Source organism: Engystomops pustulosus, chromosome 6, assembly GCF_040894005.1.
Source record: "Engystomops pustulosus chromosome 6, aEngPut4.maternal, whole genome shotgun sequence".
Classification (NCBI taxonomy): Eukaryota; Metazoa; Chordata; class Amphibia; order Anura; family Leptodactylidae; genus Engystomops; species Engystomops pustulosus.
The window spans coordinates 36,094,733-36,111,995 of NC_092416.1; the positions used below are offsets into that span (position 1 = coordinate 36,094,733).

Genomic DNA, 17,263 nt, shown 5'->3' on the forward strand with positions numbered 1-17,263 from the left:
GACCTGGGAGGGTCATCACTGCCATGGACCCGATCTCAATCAAGGGACAAAGTAAAACCAACCAAGTGCTATAACAATTATTGCCATGAGTGGTTACTCGTTTTCTTCCAGTGATTGTTCCGTTTGTTATGAACTGTCTCATCAGCCATAGCATTGCTGTGTACATTTGTGTAGAAATTTGTGTTCTATTCAGATATTGGGGCTTATTCACTAAGGGTGCCGCGGCAGCATTTTCGTTTTTCCCGACTTTTCAGGAATCACGCCGGGGATTGCATCGGGCGCGATCGTTTTGTGTTGCAATCGCACCGGCTTTCACACGACACAAATCAGAAAGCGGGCCGGCAGACAATCCGGCGGATTCGGACTACGGACTTAAATTTGTGTCGCAAGCCAAGCACTTACATGCATCGGGAAGAAGAAGGTGAACTCTGGTGGACCTGAGCGGGGAGCGACACATGCAGGAAATTGGGTGCACGATCTTCATGAATCGCGGCAGAGTTCATCCTCGTCGGACAGTGCGGATCGGAGGTCGCGGAGGGACCGGGTTAGTAAATGTGCCCAAATGTCTTATACCTGATGCCTGATGAGGAGACTTGAGTAGTCCTGAAAATCTTGCAATTATTATCATCTTTTTTTCTTTAGCCGATAAAAGGTATCAGCAACCGAGGACTGATATTGTTAAAACATTTTACAGGATTTCCTATGGGTTTTAGTGACTATAAAGCTGATGGATGAATTATTGAATATACAGTATGATTAGCTAGCATTAATAATTAATATGTCAATTAAAACTATGAATTCATCCTAATAAGGCTGAAAGTATGTACTAGGGTTATTCATATTGAAGAAGGGTTGAAGAATGGATATTTGTGCAAAGCTGAAAATCGATCTATAAATGTATATTTTATGTATTATATCAATCCAGATTATAACATCCATTCCTATAAATACTGGACATAGTGGGGCACATTTACTAAGGGTCCAAATCGCGCCGGCTAGTGTTGCATCGGTGCCGGCTTGCATGCGATGAAAAACGGTGGGCGTGGCCGTCGGAAAACCCGATGGATTCGGAAAAATCAGGCTATTTTTTTTTAAAAAGTGTCGCTTGACACATGCTTACATGCATCAGGAATAGGATGGTGAACTCCAGCGGACCTCAGTGGACCTCGACGCAGCAGCGACACCTGGTGGACATCGGGCGCACGACCTTAGTGGATTGCCGGAAGACCCGAATCCTCGTCGGAGAATGTGCCGCTGGATCGCGACAGGACCGGGTAAATAAATGAACCCCAGTATATTCAGACCCTCTGCTGATCATTTACCAACTCCAAGAATACAAGGCAATTCTGTCTAGTTTGTCATGTAAATGACCAGAAACGTCTAGTTGTAGTGATAAAAAACACAATAGATAGTGAATTCTTTGGATGGATCTAAATTTCTGCATTTATTAGAAATAAATAGTTACATTTCCCTAATTTCTTCTCTAGCTCTCATCATACTCAAGTAGAGATGAGCGGACCCGAATTTTACTTTTGGCTCCAGATGGTTCAGCGCAACACTGGAAATATTGCCAGACTGGCAGCTATGCATGGCAATTAGCCATGGCTGTGTGGTCAGAGATGTCCCAAGCCCCCAAGTGACCGAAGCCCAGACCCGAAACTAAAGTTCAGGCCTCCTCATCTCTATTCTTAAGCAATCAATGTCCTTAGTCAGCAACCAATATGCTAATTAGGCTTTCTACTGGCAGTTGGGTGGTGCCAGGCTGTAGAAAACCTAATTAGCATACTGAGTACTAGAACTAACGGTGTGCATTGGAGGGAGGGAAGGAGTAAACACTGTGAAAGATTTGGCACATTGGAGTGGAGTGACAACTGTAAAGGAATGATAGAGTAAGTGGAACTGGTGAAAATTCATTTTTAAGTGGAATACTTCTAAGGTAGGTTGCTTCATACCATGATCTTTTTTACTCCCAGGTCATGCCACAGCCATGAATATATTACCTTTAGAACTAAGGGATCAGGCATGTCAAATATAAGATGTAAGTCCAACCTGTCTCTATCAGTCCTGATTTACATAATTTCAGTTGCCCTTGGTTTCCAACCCTGGATCTTCTGACTTTAGTATCGGCAGACATATTGGATCCGGAATGTCCGATGAGGATTCACTAAGATCGTGCATCCAATTTCCTGCATGTGCCGCTGCGGTCCGCCGGAATTCATGTGAGTGCTACGGTCCCGGTGCATGTGAGTGCTGATCTTGCAACACAATTTGGTTTTTAAATTCCGCGGTTTGTCCGAATCAGTTGTGTTATACGATGTTTACGCCCCCTGATTTGTGTCGCTTGCAAGCCGGCGCCGATGCGCCACAATCCCGGGCCAATTCAGGGCAAATTTGAAAAAAAACACGAAACCCGACAAAAATGTGGCATTCGGACCCTTAGTAAATGTGCCCCATTGTTCTCCTGTCTGATGCTGCACTGAGCTTCTCTTCCCCACTAGACCTTTGCATTCCAGGAAGAGATCACACACACTGACCTCCTGCTGGCGAACAACACATCACATAGTGAGGAGAGCTGCAAGCTACAGGCAGATAAGTTCTTTGGGAATATTACTTTTGTTATCATGCAAAATCTTTGTTGGTAAAAATATGTATACTCAAGACCCATCTCAATCCTTCCTGGGTATGCATAAAACTCATCCTTCTTTTGGTGGAGACTGAATTGTTATTGAAAAAATTAAATGACATAACCATGGATATATCACAAACCCAAACCTCAAAAAACTATTGTACGGACTGGTGTGGTTATCAATATTTTTGTACAATATCGTGCTAGGAATGATAAAAAGACAAGTTCTTATATCTGATCTCCTTGGAAAAAGCATTGGTAAATGTAAGGCCTAGATGAACCTCCTCCGTAGCCCTCCTTTATTCGGTAAACTTGTATTTTTCCAGAGCCTCTCCCCATTCTCCTCTATCCAAATCCAGCATCCCTCGTGACTGGAAGAAATATTACCTCAGGGGTGGTTAATGTTTAATGAAGGCTGTCTTTGAGTATTTGTCCTATCTGAGGAGGCTTCAGCATTGTACATTTTGGCTGGTGAAGAGGACGGAAGCAGTTGTGTGAGACCGGAGGCATGGCTGATGGTAAGATGAGATGCTGGGCACAAGAAAACCACATGTATTCTTCTGTTCTCCTGAGGAATAGACAGACTAATAATACCCACCAGCGGTCTTCCGTATTCTGACCTCCCCTCATCGCTAGACCGCACTTCTTCACTCCGCTTCTTTGTAATATGTTTCCCAGGTGATGGATTTACTTACTGCCTTTGTCTCCTTTATTCTATCCTATTGTACATGTCTCGTGGATTCTATTATATTATCTTCACATGGAGATTCTCTTGGTTATGTATGTAATCCCTTTCTTTTCCTATATTCGTTGTTTTTTATTTTCCTATACGTTTATCTGTGCCTCAGCATTACCTAAACATCATCAAAACGGCATCAATAACTTTTACATACCATTATTTCTTTACTCTCTTGATGATCTTCAGCATAATGAAATTTAGAATACAGGCAGTCTCCTACTTAAGGATGACCCCTGGTTACAGACGGACCCCTCTATCCACTCTGACCTCTGGTTAAGCTTTCTGGATGCTTTACTATAGTCCCAGACTGATTGATAATCCTTGGTCCCATTACAGCAAAAAATTTGGAAACTTCAATTGTCACTCCGGACCCTATCTTGTAAGTAACCCGGGGACTGCCTGTAATCAGTAATGCAATAATATCCAAAATACTTCTTCTTTATATTACCAGAGAAATGTGCTTCTTTCTTTCTCCCATCTAATCTGCTTTTCACTCCAAAAGCTCCAAAAGAGTCAGATAGCACAGAAACTCTATGGAGAGGGGAGGGGGAGCAGTGAGTTAGTGGTCTTTTAGCAAATCTACCACCTGGATGAAGGGTTGTAAACCAAGCACACTTACATGCAGATGTGTGCCCCCGCAGGATCTGCTCTTCTTTTAGCTTCTAATGCATGTTTTCATAAGAAAAAGGCTTTGAAAATTAAGGAAATGACCCTGAGGGGCTCCAGTCTCCATAGCTGTAATTTAATCCTGGGTCATTTCCATAATTTTGAAAACCTTTTTTTGTAAAAAGAATGGTTTAAGAAACTAAAAGAAAAGTGGATCCTGCTAGGGGGTACCTACCTGCAAGTAAATGTGCTTGCATCTGAAAGTTGCAGTTGTAGTATATTACATTTATTTGCACAGAAAAAAGCACATAATAAAATTTTTTTTTTAAATGTGACTATATCCGCAGCCGGGAGTGGATTAGTAGCCGTATTATAGACAGTAAAATGCAGATACATGACGTCTGTCTCAATGTGAATGTGACTGAAAATTTATGGGAGAACATAATTCCTCTCATGCATTTCAATTGTGAAAATTTTGAAAAAATTTACGTAATAGGGAGGCAGAACTAATGTATATATATGACATAAATGACAACTTTTGCCTGCATTCCATAGGGTTCATAGCAGTGTACAATAACTTTAGGCTAAATTCACATTTTTATGGTTTTCTGTGCTGATCATCATGGTGGCTCAGTGGTTAGCACTACAGCCTTGCAGCGCTGGGGTCCTGGGTTCAAGTCCCATCCAGGTCAACTTCTGTAAAGAGTTTGTATGTTCCCTCCGTGTTTCCTCTGGGTCCTCCAGTTTGTTCCCACACTCCAAAAACATACTAGTAGGTTGATTAGATTGTGAGCCCTATGGTGACAGGGACTGATTTGGCGAACTCTGTTGTGCAGCGCTGCATAATCTGTGGGCGATATATTAAAATAATGGAAAGGAATTATCGTGATGCAACACCCAAAAACATCAACTTCTGCTCTGTGTTGAAAGCCTCCATGTCCACTGCGGCGGGTTTATGTGTTACCAGGGTTGTTCCGCTCAGTTAGCCTGTAACCCACTGTTAACCTTTAGGTCTGACCTGCGCCCCTCTGTATGACCCCCTGTCTCTATATGAGTGGGTAAGTGCTGACTAATCAGAAGGAAGGCACAGCTGCATTCAGATAGATACTGACACATTTAAGGCTAGTAAATTATATATTATGAAGGCAATGATGTGCAGCAGATGGCTGTGTATGCACTTAGTGGTTGGTAAACAGATATTATCTCTGTGGACAGTACATTAGAGCGGCATGGTGCCATCTGATTGCTCCTCCCATTACCAGAATCATTACCATTTCTCTTTTATTTTGTTTTAAAGTTTCAGATTTGTCCGGAGATACGTCCAACAGGTTCTTCTATGGTGAGTTATTATAAGTAGTTATAAGGAGTTATGACCTTGGAAACTGGTAATGACTGTGTGCAGGAGGACTGATAGTGACTGTGTGCAGGAGGACTGATAGTGACTGTGTGTAGGGGGACTGACAGTGACTGTGTGCAGGAGGACTGATAGTGACTGTGTGCAGGGGGACTGATAGTGACTGTGTGTAGAAGGACTGATAGTGACTGTGTGCAGGAGGACTGATAGTGATTGTGTGTAGAAGGACTGATAGTGACTGTGTGCAGGAGGACTGATAGTGACTGTGCAGGAGAACTGATAGTGACTGTGTGCAGGGGGACTGATAGTGACTGTGTGCAAGTCGACTGAAAGTGATTGTATGCAGGTTGCCCGATAGTGACTGTATGCAGGGGGACTGACAGTGACTGTGTGCAGGAGGACTGATAGTGATTGTGTGTAGAAGGACTGATAGTGACTGTGCAGGAGAACTGATAGTGACTGTGTGCAGGGGGACTGATAGTGACTGTGTGCTGGGGGGCTGATAGTGACTGTGTGCAGGGGGACTGACAGTGACTGTGTGCAGGAGGACTGATAGTGAATGTGTGCAGGGTGACTGATAGTGACTGTGTGTAGAAGGACTGATAGTGACTGTGTGCAGGAGGACTGATAGTGATTGTGTGTAGAAGGACTGATAGTGACTGTATGCAGGTCGACTGAAATTGACTGTGTGCAGGGGGACTGATAGTGACTGTGTGCAGGGGGGCTGATAGTGACTGTGTGCAGGGGGACTGACAGTGACTGTGTGCAGGAGGACTGATAGTGACTGTGTGCAGGGTGACTGATAGTGACTGTGTGTAGAAGGACTGATAGTGACTGTGTGCAAGAGGACTGATAGTGATTGTGTGTAGAAGGACTGATAGTGACTGTGTGCAGGAGGACTGATAGTGACTGCAGGAGGACTGATAGTGAATGTGTGCAGGGGGGCTGATAGTGACTGTGTGCAGGGGGACTGACAGTGACTGTGTGCAGGAGGACTGATAGTGACTGTGTGCAGGGTGACTGATAGTGACTGTGTGTAGAAGGACTGATAGTGGCTGTGTGCAGGAGGACTGATAGTGATTGTGTGTAGAAGGACTGATAGTGACTGTGTGCAGGAGAACTGATAGTGACTGTGTGCAGGGGGACTGATAGTGACTGTGTGCAGGTCGACTGAAAGTGACTGTATGCAGGGGGACTGACAGTGACTGTGTGCAGGGGGACTGATAGTGACTGTGCAGGGGGACTGATAATGACTGTGTGCATGGGGCTGATAGTGACTGTGTGCAGGGGGGCTGATAATGACTGTGTGTAGAAGGACTGAATGTGACTGTGTGTAGGAGGACTGATAGTGACTGTGTGCAGGAGGACTGATAGTGACTGTGTGCAGGTCTACTGAAAGTGACTGTGTGCAGGGGGACTGATAGTGACTGTGTGCAGGTTGCCCAATAGTGACTGTATGCAGGGGGACTGACAGTGACTGTGTGCAGGAGGGCTCATAGTGACTGTGTGCAGGGGGACTGATAGTGACTGTTCAGGAGCACTGATCGTCACTGTGTGTAGGAGGACTGATAGTGACTGTGTGCAGGGTTTACTTAAAAAGCTGGGTTTTCCCTTTGATACAGGGTCATCAGGCCTGCAATGTCCACTCCAGCAGGATTATCTGGCATGGCATTAGTAATGGCACTCAAGGTCACGACATAAGTTTTTGCAGGAGGACTGATAGTGACCATGTTTAGGAGGCTTGACAGTGGACCAGTCATATTGATAAGTATTTTTAAAAAAGTTGTAGAACTTGTTCACTGTTCCAACTATCATAAAACATAAATTGTCTTTATGCTCCCTGCTTTTTATTGTTTTCCCAGATTATGAGTATGTCAGAAGGGGAGGCCTTATCTTCGCTGCTATAGCTTTTGTAGTAGGCTTGCTGGTTATCTTCAGTAAGTATCTGTCTGTAAAATGTCATTTTATTTTTACCCTGAAATGTTATATGAAATGAGATTTTATTGCAAAAGAATAATCAGCAGAAATCATATGTTACAGGTTAGACAATATCGAGTGTTATTCTTTGTACATGGAGATATGACTTGTGAATAGACTGAAGCAAATTCTATTGTCTGACGCCCTGTAATAAAGGATGGGTATAGATTTTACTGTCTGTAGGGATGTATAGCGTTCCCATGGTACATTAACACTTTCTTATCTGTACATTCCTGAAATAATGTGAAGCGGCAGTTTTTTTACAATCCTGTTGCTGTGATAAGATGTCTCTGGGGAAGCCACTTGTGTTTTGCATTATGAATGTACATTTATTAGAACATAGGACCTGGACCTTTCTTAAAATACCGACCCTAGTCCAAACTCAGGGATCAATAGAAACCACAAAATCTAGCCCCCTCAACAAAGCTCCTAGATCTGAAGCCCTTAACAGTTACAGATCCCCTAAGCAAAAACAGATCTCAGGCTATAACTGCTAAATAAATGCAGACCCCCGAGCTAAAGAAGATACTTCCAAATACAAAGCCCTAAGGGGGATACCTACAGAACCACCCTAAACAACCAAGGAACCCCTGTCTGATCTCCCTAACTTAATAAAGAACCCCCCTCCCTCTTAAATACAGAACTAAGGCTCAAACCAGACCTTTCTAATAAAAAGGAGAATGTCCATTGATCATACCCCCTAAATACAAGAAGACATTAGACCAAACCCCTTAAATAAATACAGCCCCAAATAAAACTCCAAATTCAATCCCAGACCTCCATTAACAAAAACTGAACTCTGAACAGAAACCTAAGCATAAAAATTTCCAACCCTAAAGCTGACCCTATGAAGACTGAGATCAGACACCCCCCCTCCTTATACATTTAGAGCAGAGAACAGACTACATACTCATAATACAGACCACTATCTTTTGCGGAACCCTTACCAGACCTTGTACAGTACAGACCAAAAGTTTGGACACACCTTCTCATTCAAACAGTTTTCTGTATTTTCATGACTACAAACATTGTAGAGTGACACTGACTGCATCAAAACTATGAACTAACAAACATGGAATTATATCCTCAACAAAAAAGTGAGAAACAACAGAAAATATATCTTATATTCTTCAATGTTTCTTCAAAGTAGCCACCTTTTGCTTTGATTACTGCTTTGTACACTCTTGGCATTCTCTTGAAGAGCTTCAAGAAGTAGTGACCTGAAATGGTCTTCCAACAGTCTTGAAGGAGTTCCCAGAGATTAGCCCTTTTGCCTTCACTCTGCGGTCCAGCTCACCCCAAACCATCTTGATTGGGTTCGGGTGTGGTGCCTGTAGAGACCAGGTCATCTGGCATAGCACCATATCACTCTCCTTCTTGGTCAAGTAGCCCTTACACAGCCTGGAGGTGGGTGTCATTGTCCTGTTGAAAAATAAATGTTGGTCCAAATAAACGCAAATCGGATTGGAATAGCAGCCGCTGCAAGATGCTGTGATAACCATGCTGGTTCAGTATACCTTCAATTTTGAATAAATCCCCAACAGTTTTGCCAGCAAAGCCCCTCCACACCATCACACCTCCTCCTCCATGCTTCATGGTGGGAACGAGGCATGTAGAGTCCATTCCTTCATCTTTTCTTAAAGTAATGATGGTCGCTCGTTTTTCTTTGCTGCTTTTTTTTCTAGCCATAATAGATAAATTCTAACAGTTTATTCAGTAGGACTATCAGGTGTGTATCCACCTGACTTCTGCACAACACAACTGATGGTCCCAACCACGTTTATTAGGCAAGAAATCCCAGGGCACCTGTGATGTGAAAACCTTTTCTGGTGACTACCTCTTGAAGCTCATCAAGAGAAGCCAAGATTGTGCAAAGCAGTAATCAAAGCAAAGGGACCAAGAATATAAGACATATTTTTAGTTGTTTCACATAAGTATATAATTCCACATGTGCTAATTCATAGTTTTGATGCCTTCAGTGTGAATCTGCAATTTTTATAGTCATGAAAATACAGAATTAGAAATTAGAAATTGAATTAGAAGGTGTGAAGCCTTGCTGTTACTCCTCTGTCATTCTCTGTGCAGGTACTGCACATACTTGTTCCAGGTATCATCACTCAAATCAGTTGTAATTTATTTCTCTGGTCTGTGGACAATGTAGCTGACTATGAGCCCCCCACTCGGGTCACCACCAGCCACTGGACATTTGCACATATTTTGTACACACTAACATTATATATTATATTATAATATCTCCCTTTTTCAGGTGGGAGATTCCGTTGTGGAAGGAAAAAGCAGCTCGGGTATGTATAATCCTCCACTCCAACCATTATTTGTAACATTGCAATGCAGAAACATGGCCATAAGGTGGCAGTCTTTTCACATCATTTATTTCTACTTCTTCCTCCGACAGAGCCATGACTGATGATTTGTGATATTGATTAAATAAGAGAAGGTAAGTTTGCACTTCTTAGTGACAGGCAAATAATAACCTATAGAATTTTCTAGGCATCTGAATGATAATGGGCCCCAATTATAAATCTGTACTAAGCTCACCAACTATAATGGCTTTACATATAGTATACTTGTATTGTGGAAGAGATATCTTATGGCTCCTGGACCAGGATCAGGGCCGGCGCCAGCACTGGATATACCTGGGCAAGTGCCGGGACTCAGAGCCCACATAAGGCTCCATAGGGGTGAGGGGTGTGTATGTAATGAATCAATAGTGTGAGCGGGGTTTGTATAAAATAACCAGGAGGGGTCTGTATATAAAATAACCATTAGGGAGCTATTTGGCATGATAACTAGGAAATATTTTAGGACAGGAGACTGTTTTAGTTTCTGAATTTTGCTGCCACGTGAGTTCACTGGAAAAGGGACTACTAAGTCTCTGTCACCCAGGGGCCTACTGAAACCTGGAGCCGACTCTGGCCAGGACACAACCGCAACCTCAATTTACATTGTTGATTGGACAGATGCAGATATACACTGGGGGAGGGGGATTGACTATGCCTTGTCCACCAGTTTAGCCCCAAATGTCTTAAGAGACAAAGACTGTGACATACACATAAGGGCAGATTTACTTACCCAGTCCGTTCGCGATCCAGCGGCGCGTTCTCTGCGCTGGATTCGGATCCGGCCGGGATTCATCAAGGTAGTTCCTCCGCCGTCCACCAGGTGACGCTGCTGCGCTGAAAAGCATCTGAACGCGCTGGAGTTCACGGAGCCGGACCAAGTGAAGGTAAGTGCATCCCAAGCGTGCATACCGGCGCCGATGCACCACAACCCGATCGCTTGCGCCAAAATCCCGGGGCAATAAAGGGAAAATCGGCGCAAATCGGAAATATTCGGGTAACACGTCGGGAAAACGCGAATCGGGCCCTTAGTAAATGACCCCCATAGTATTTAAATGGTTAACGGAATAAACCAACACATGTTAATAATAATGTATATAATAATAATAATTCTTTATTTCTATAGCGCCTACATATTACGCACCGCTGCACAAAGCATGTCAAATGTATATTATTATCTTTTACAGGGAGCCAGATCCAGACCAAATTAATTTCAACCAAAGACAAGACATCTTGGGATTTGCAGTGACTTCGGCCATTTTTTTGATGTTATATGATCTATGTGTAAAATATATTCCAGACTCTTCCGGCTTCAATGAAAAACCAATGTTTGAACGATTTCTTAATTTATCTACATATATTTATAAGAGATTGAAAAAAATATCTGGATAAAGTGGAGCAAATGTAGAATAGTAAAGCATGAGTGCCTTTTCCAGAAACAGCGCCACATTCGTCTGTGGGTGTGTCTGGTATTACATCCAAGCACCATTGAATTTTATGTAACTGACCTGCAATAGCACACATAACCTGTGGACGAGAGTGGAGCTGTTTCTAAAGGAACCTGTTATATTTTTTGAATCTATTAAACCTTTTTATATGATTCACTTGTGTGCGATGTGAGATTAAATCACCCCCTTTTCAAGTATTTTATTTATGAAAAACATAACTTGCTATCAAATAACATCATAAGATCCCTTTAAGCATCTACATTTTTAAGTCTAAGGCTATAGAAGTAAAACTGGTCTTGCTGCCTTAAGCAGCCAATGAGAGCCTAGATTGTATTTCTTAAGCTGCTCTGGAAAAATGAAAGCTCCTCTGTGATTGGTTGCTATAGACAACGAGGCCTATTCTGTGTTTTCATAAATTTTTCCACTATTGATTCACTTTTATTGTGGACAAATGGCCGACGGCCTGATTTCCTTGACTCCTGAATGATTGGGCCACCTAGTTACATAGTGGCATATCACCTGCCTGCATGTCATAACTAGTCATTAAAGGGGATGTCTCATAAAGTAGGGAGCATTCCCTGTGTGCTATATATAATGGTGATTTTAGGAGATAAAGCTCTGATAATAGAGTAAACTCCAACAGTATTTTCCTATGAGATATTTTATATCAGTCTTCTCCACATCCATATGTATGTGCCTACAAAGAAACAAGCTTCATGATGTAAATTATACACCATTTACAGACTAGTACTCCATCTTCTCCTTGCTCCTCATGCCTCCCAGTTATAAAAGGCAGAAATATATGTAATTTATGTGTGTGTTTATTGTATTATTAAAGCAGAATACATTACCTGCACTTTTTTCATGTCTCCTGTAATATGCTTTTATTATAGATATTTCTTAACTGCATTATTTATTTCCTCTCTCCTGATTGTATATTATACTGATATACAGTGTAAAGCCATACACCAACTGTGTATCATCATTTATATTTGTGTCTGTCAATAATACAAAATACACAAGACAGAAGTCATCTGACCACACAGGGGTGAAGGTATTAAGGGTGTGTGTGCCGCACAGGGACATGAGCTGCTAATGAGTTGCCACCAATGGTCTAGTCTTGTAACAAAGAGATTTATATTATATTTTATAATACAGTGGAGCCCCATAACCCAGTGGATGAAACTGTTTCAAAAGCATCTGGTTTGGTAACTCAAGGAGCGTTTACTGTATGACATCACTGTATGGACAGCACTGTACTGGAACATCATTGTGTGTATTATCCCTGTACTGTGACATCACTGTGTGTATTATCCCTGTGCTGTGACATCACTGTGTGTATTATCCCTGTACTGTGACATCACTGTGTATTATCCCTGTGCTGTGATATCACTGTGTGTATTATCCCTGTGCTGTGACACCACTGTATGTAGTAGTTATGTACTATGACATCACTGTGTGTATTATCCCTGTACTGTGACAGCACTGTGTATATAACTTAAAGGTGCACCAAAAAAAGTTGGTGCACTCTGTCGGGGCAGTGCTGGGAATGCCATATTCATGAAGAACGGGCTCCACAATTTCTGAATCTGTTCTGAATCTGTTTCTGTTAATACTGCCTTTACTAAACGTGGGGCCTTTATAAGGTCTTATACATCAGAAATCTGGCTTACGAGCCCTGAATATAAAAACGCCACATGTGAACACAACCTCAGGTAGGAGTAGGCTGCCAAATTATTGAGCTTTAAACTGTATTATGCACAGTGGCTTAGTGGTTAGCATTACAGCCTTGCAGTGCTGGGGACCTGGGTTAAAGTCCCAGGGTCAACATCTGCAAAGAGTTTGTATGTTCTCTCTGCGTTTGCGTGGGAGTCCTCTGATTTCCACCAAAACTGGTAGGTTGATTAGATTGTGAGCCCCATTAGGGACAGGGACATATTTGACAAGTTCTGTCCAGTGCTGCATAATCTGTGTGCACTATATAATTAAAAAGGGAAAAAAAGAATTGTATTAGGGTGATGCCACACGTTAGCATTTTGATTCAGTTTTTAAGCATGCGTTTTCAGACCTTTAAAAAACACACACGTTTTTGACGATTATCTTAATGAAGATTATCTTAATTAAGATCATTGGGAAAACGGACAATAAAGGTCAAAAACAGAACGCATGTATTTTTCGAATGGACTGAAAACGCTTGCTCAAAAACGGACTAAAAACGCATTCAAAATGCTAACGTGTGGCATCACTCCTAGAGTCTTTTGGGAGTAGCCTTAGGTGCGTTTTGAACCCGTTTTTGGGCCGTTTTTTAAGGAGTCTGTTAGAAAACGCATGCGTTTTTTAACGGTTTTTGTCCGTTTTCCAATTATCTTAATTAAGATAATTCGGAAAAACTGTCAAAAACGAATGTGTTTTCAAAAACCGCATGCGTTTTTTAATGGATTGCTTAAAAACGGCCTAAAACCGGGTTCAAAACACCACGTGTGCCGCCACACTTAGGGTGCAGCCAGATGTGCAGTTTTTGAAGCCAAAAGCAAGGGTGGATCATTAAGGGTGAGGATAATCATTAAGAAGTGCTGCTCCTTCTCTATTCTCACTCCACTCCTGGATTGGGCATCAAAAACTGCATGTCAAAAACTGAACGTGTGGACGCACCCTCAAGTCAAAGCTGTTAAGTAGTAAGGTGGGTCTACCCCTGCTGAATGAAAACACCCCAATTAGAGATAATACTGATCAACATCTAGAGCTGGACACATGCAGTAGAAAGGCCTGAAACATATTGATACTGATTGGACAAATGCATATATGAATGACCATAAATGCCCACTATAATTATAAAGCGTGCCTCATCTCTCTATGGCTTCACCACATTGGGTCTAAATCAGTAATACTGGTCTATTGTAATGCGACCTCCTTAATATTTTCTACTAGGCGAAAAAGGATGGATTTCTCTGATGCTGCTAATAGTGTCTTTTCCTGCCTGATTTTAATATTACATGGATTTTGGCAATGTAAGACAAGGCAGTCAGAGCTCATTACCATGTGCAGGATATATACTGTACATCGCTCTGAGCTGGGCTTAACATTTGGTGAATGCAGCGGTATCAGCAATGAATACAAGGTTCACTGAACCCTGCAAGAAATAAATCAGCTGTATGTGAGTGTATACAGCGAGCGCACAACAGATCATGGAGATAGCATGACCGTCCATAAACATAGATCACGCTAAGTATTCTACACATGTAGGAGCAGCACCAAGGAGTGCAGGACCTTTAGCTTGTAAACCTTGAGAGCAGAACATGGAATCTGAATGGCATCAAACTGATTAGTCAAACTCTGTGCAGCGCTGTGTTATCTGTGTGCGCTGTATAAATAAAGAAATTATTATTATAATTATTAAATCAAGATTAACACATGATGCAGTGGGCCCCATATGCCCCTGGGCCCGAATGCAACCATACCCTCTGCACCCCCTCAAGGTGAGAATATTGGTCAGAAAATGAGTGCACCGAAAATATGTTGGATGGAAAGTCAATCTGTAGGATAGTCTGCAGCTGTAAGTTCAATGCATGGAAATCACAGAATGATAATGCACACAGTGATGTCTCATTACAGGGATACTGTGCAAAATGTTGTCACAGTAAAGGGATAAAGCACACAGTAATGTCACAGTGCAGGGATAAAACTTACAGTGATGTCACAGTACTGGGATAATATACACATTAATGTCACAGTACAGGGATAATACACACATTGATGTCACAGTACAGGGATAATATACACATTAATGCCACAGTACAGAGATAATACACACAGTGATGTCACAGTACAGGGATAATACACACAGTGATGTCACAGTACAGCGATAAAGCACACAGTAATGTCACAGTGCATGGATAAAACACACAGTGATGTCACAGTACAGGGATAATATACACATTAATGTCACAGTACAGCGATAAAGCACACAGTAATGTCACTGTACAGGAATAAAACACACAGTAACATCACAGTACATGGAAAGTCACAGTATAGGAGTAATACACACAGTGATGTCAAAGTATAGGAAGAATGAACACAGTGATCATTTTAGAGTACATGGATAATACGTATACCAATGACACATACAGGGATAAAACATACAGTAATGTCACAGTACAGGGATAATACACACAGTGATGTCACAGTACAGGGATAAAACATACAGTAATGTCACAGTACAGGGGTAATTCACACAGTGATGTCATGGTCCAGGTATAATACACACAGTGATGCCAGAGTACATGCATAATACACACAATGATGTCACAGTACAAGGATGATACACACATTGATGTCACAGTACATGGATAAGGCACACAGTGATAACACAAGAATTCCCCAGACTGGTTTCCTGCGCCCCCCTGACTCTTTGGTTCCCATAGCAATCAATATGGCTGTGCCTTTAAAGGGGTATTCTCATCAGGGCATTTACATTTAATTAAATTAATTTGCCATTCTTATAGATTTATATCTGGGGCTCAAACCCCTAATAATTGTAAGGTGACTTTCAAATTAAATGAGTCTGTGTCCAGCGCTGGAATTTGACTAACTTGAAGGAAAGACAAGACCTGTCCTTGCAGGAAGTTAGCAACAAGACTGATACTTTATTGTGGGACTGACACATTTATAGAAAACCATAAGGTACTTTACATAAGGCGTGTAAGTAGGAAAGCAACAACTATAATTGGGTGTTCTCACCCAGGAAATGTAACACTATTGGATGTAAGCACACAAAGGAGTCTAATACTATTGGCTACATGCAAATACTGAAACTTCCCAGGTGCTTGCCTGGATACCTTCCTCTAGGTGCTGCTAGTGAGCACTAAGTCTTTGTGTTCTGAGGGAAACACCCAAACTTAGTTATCACTACACAAAGTTATATGAAATGAATGCTGAGTCTTTAAAATGTCTGACAATACGTAAGATGGCGTCTGAGTCCAGTATAATATATAAACATTTCTTCAATTGGATGTTAATAAAAAAAAATGTTCCTGTGTGAAGATAATTTCTCATAAATGTTGCCATGTTGTCCCTTAGAAACCAGATAGCTTCCTCGGAAACGACCACGTCACACTCTGGCAGAGGTGGCCAGACATGCGCTATTGAGCCCTGCCGGACCACCAGGATTCAGCAATCATTACCACAGGACGACTGTGGAACCTGCATTAACTCCCGGACATATCATATACAAGAACCTTTTGTTTCATAGTGCAATCTCTCCAGTAGAGGTGGTCGTATCCGAGGAAGCTATCTCATTTCTAAGGGACAACATGGAAATATTTATGAAAAATTATCTTCACACAGGAACATTTTTTTAAATAACTTCCAATTGACGAAATGTTTGTATATGGCAGATTTATCAAACTGAATGTGAGTGCGCAAACGAGAATACCCCTTTAAACTAACCACAGGGCGTTTAATTTTCAGAGATTTGAGTAGAAACAATCTGGTTAAGAACAATGCATTATGGAGTTATTATGAAGCAATTCCTGTACATTATCCAAAATATTCACACATGAGTCATATGTCACACACCAACATAATGATTTAGGATGGCGTCCTGGATGACTATAGAATAGCTCTACACCATTATTTGCAGTGGTGCTAATTTGAATATATAACATCTTGCGGCATAATGAATTGCTCACTGTGGTAACAATAATAATATTATATCTCCACGGAACAAAGGAAAAATATATACATGTTTATATACAAAGCAACCAGAATATGAAAAATGACTTAACTGTTTACTATCCACAGATGAAATACTGTCCATACTGTCCGTAAGAAGACTTTCACCAAGTAATTAGTTATATCACAATTTATATACAATACAAAGAAATTACAATTTATTTACTACTTTAATATACTCCAGGGGGACATGAATACTAAGAGGATTGACTCATCATAGGCAACACTGATCAGTGATCGCTGAAGATCCATCATTCTCATGAGGCTGATAACTTTTTAGTTTCCTAGCAGTGGCCACTACTGGAAAAATGCGGTATTACATGCAGATTTTGCATTAAATGGTTGGCTGTTCATTTTAATACATAGACCAACTGGTTATTGGTAACAGTGCACTCTGACGTATCAGTCAACCATATCCAATGACAT

General features: G+C 41.5%; 1 long non-coding RNA gene across 1 annotated transcript in view; it reads left to right on the forward strand.

Moving 5' to 3' along the window:
- LOC140134904 (uncharacterized) overlaps nucleotides 1-9,590 on the forward strand; it is a 34,348-nt gene extending 24,758 nt beyond the window's left edge. The window contains exons 2-4 of the long non-coding RNA XR_011856424.1: nucleotides 5,269-5,310; nucleotides 7,188-7,262; nucleotides 9,569-9,590. This is a non-coding gene — a long non-coding RNA (uncharacterized lncRNA). The remainder of the gene's footprint in view (nucleotides 1-5,268; nucleotides 5,311-7,187; nucleotides 7,263-9,568) is intronic.
- The last annotated feature ends 7,673 nt before the right edge of the window (nucleotides 9,591-17,263 follow it).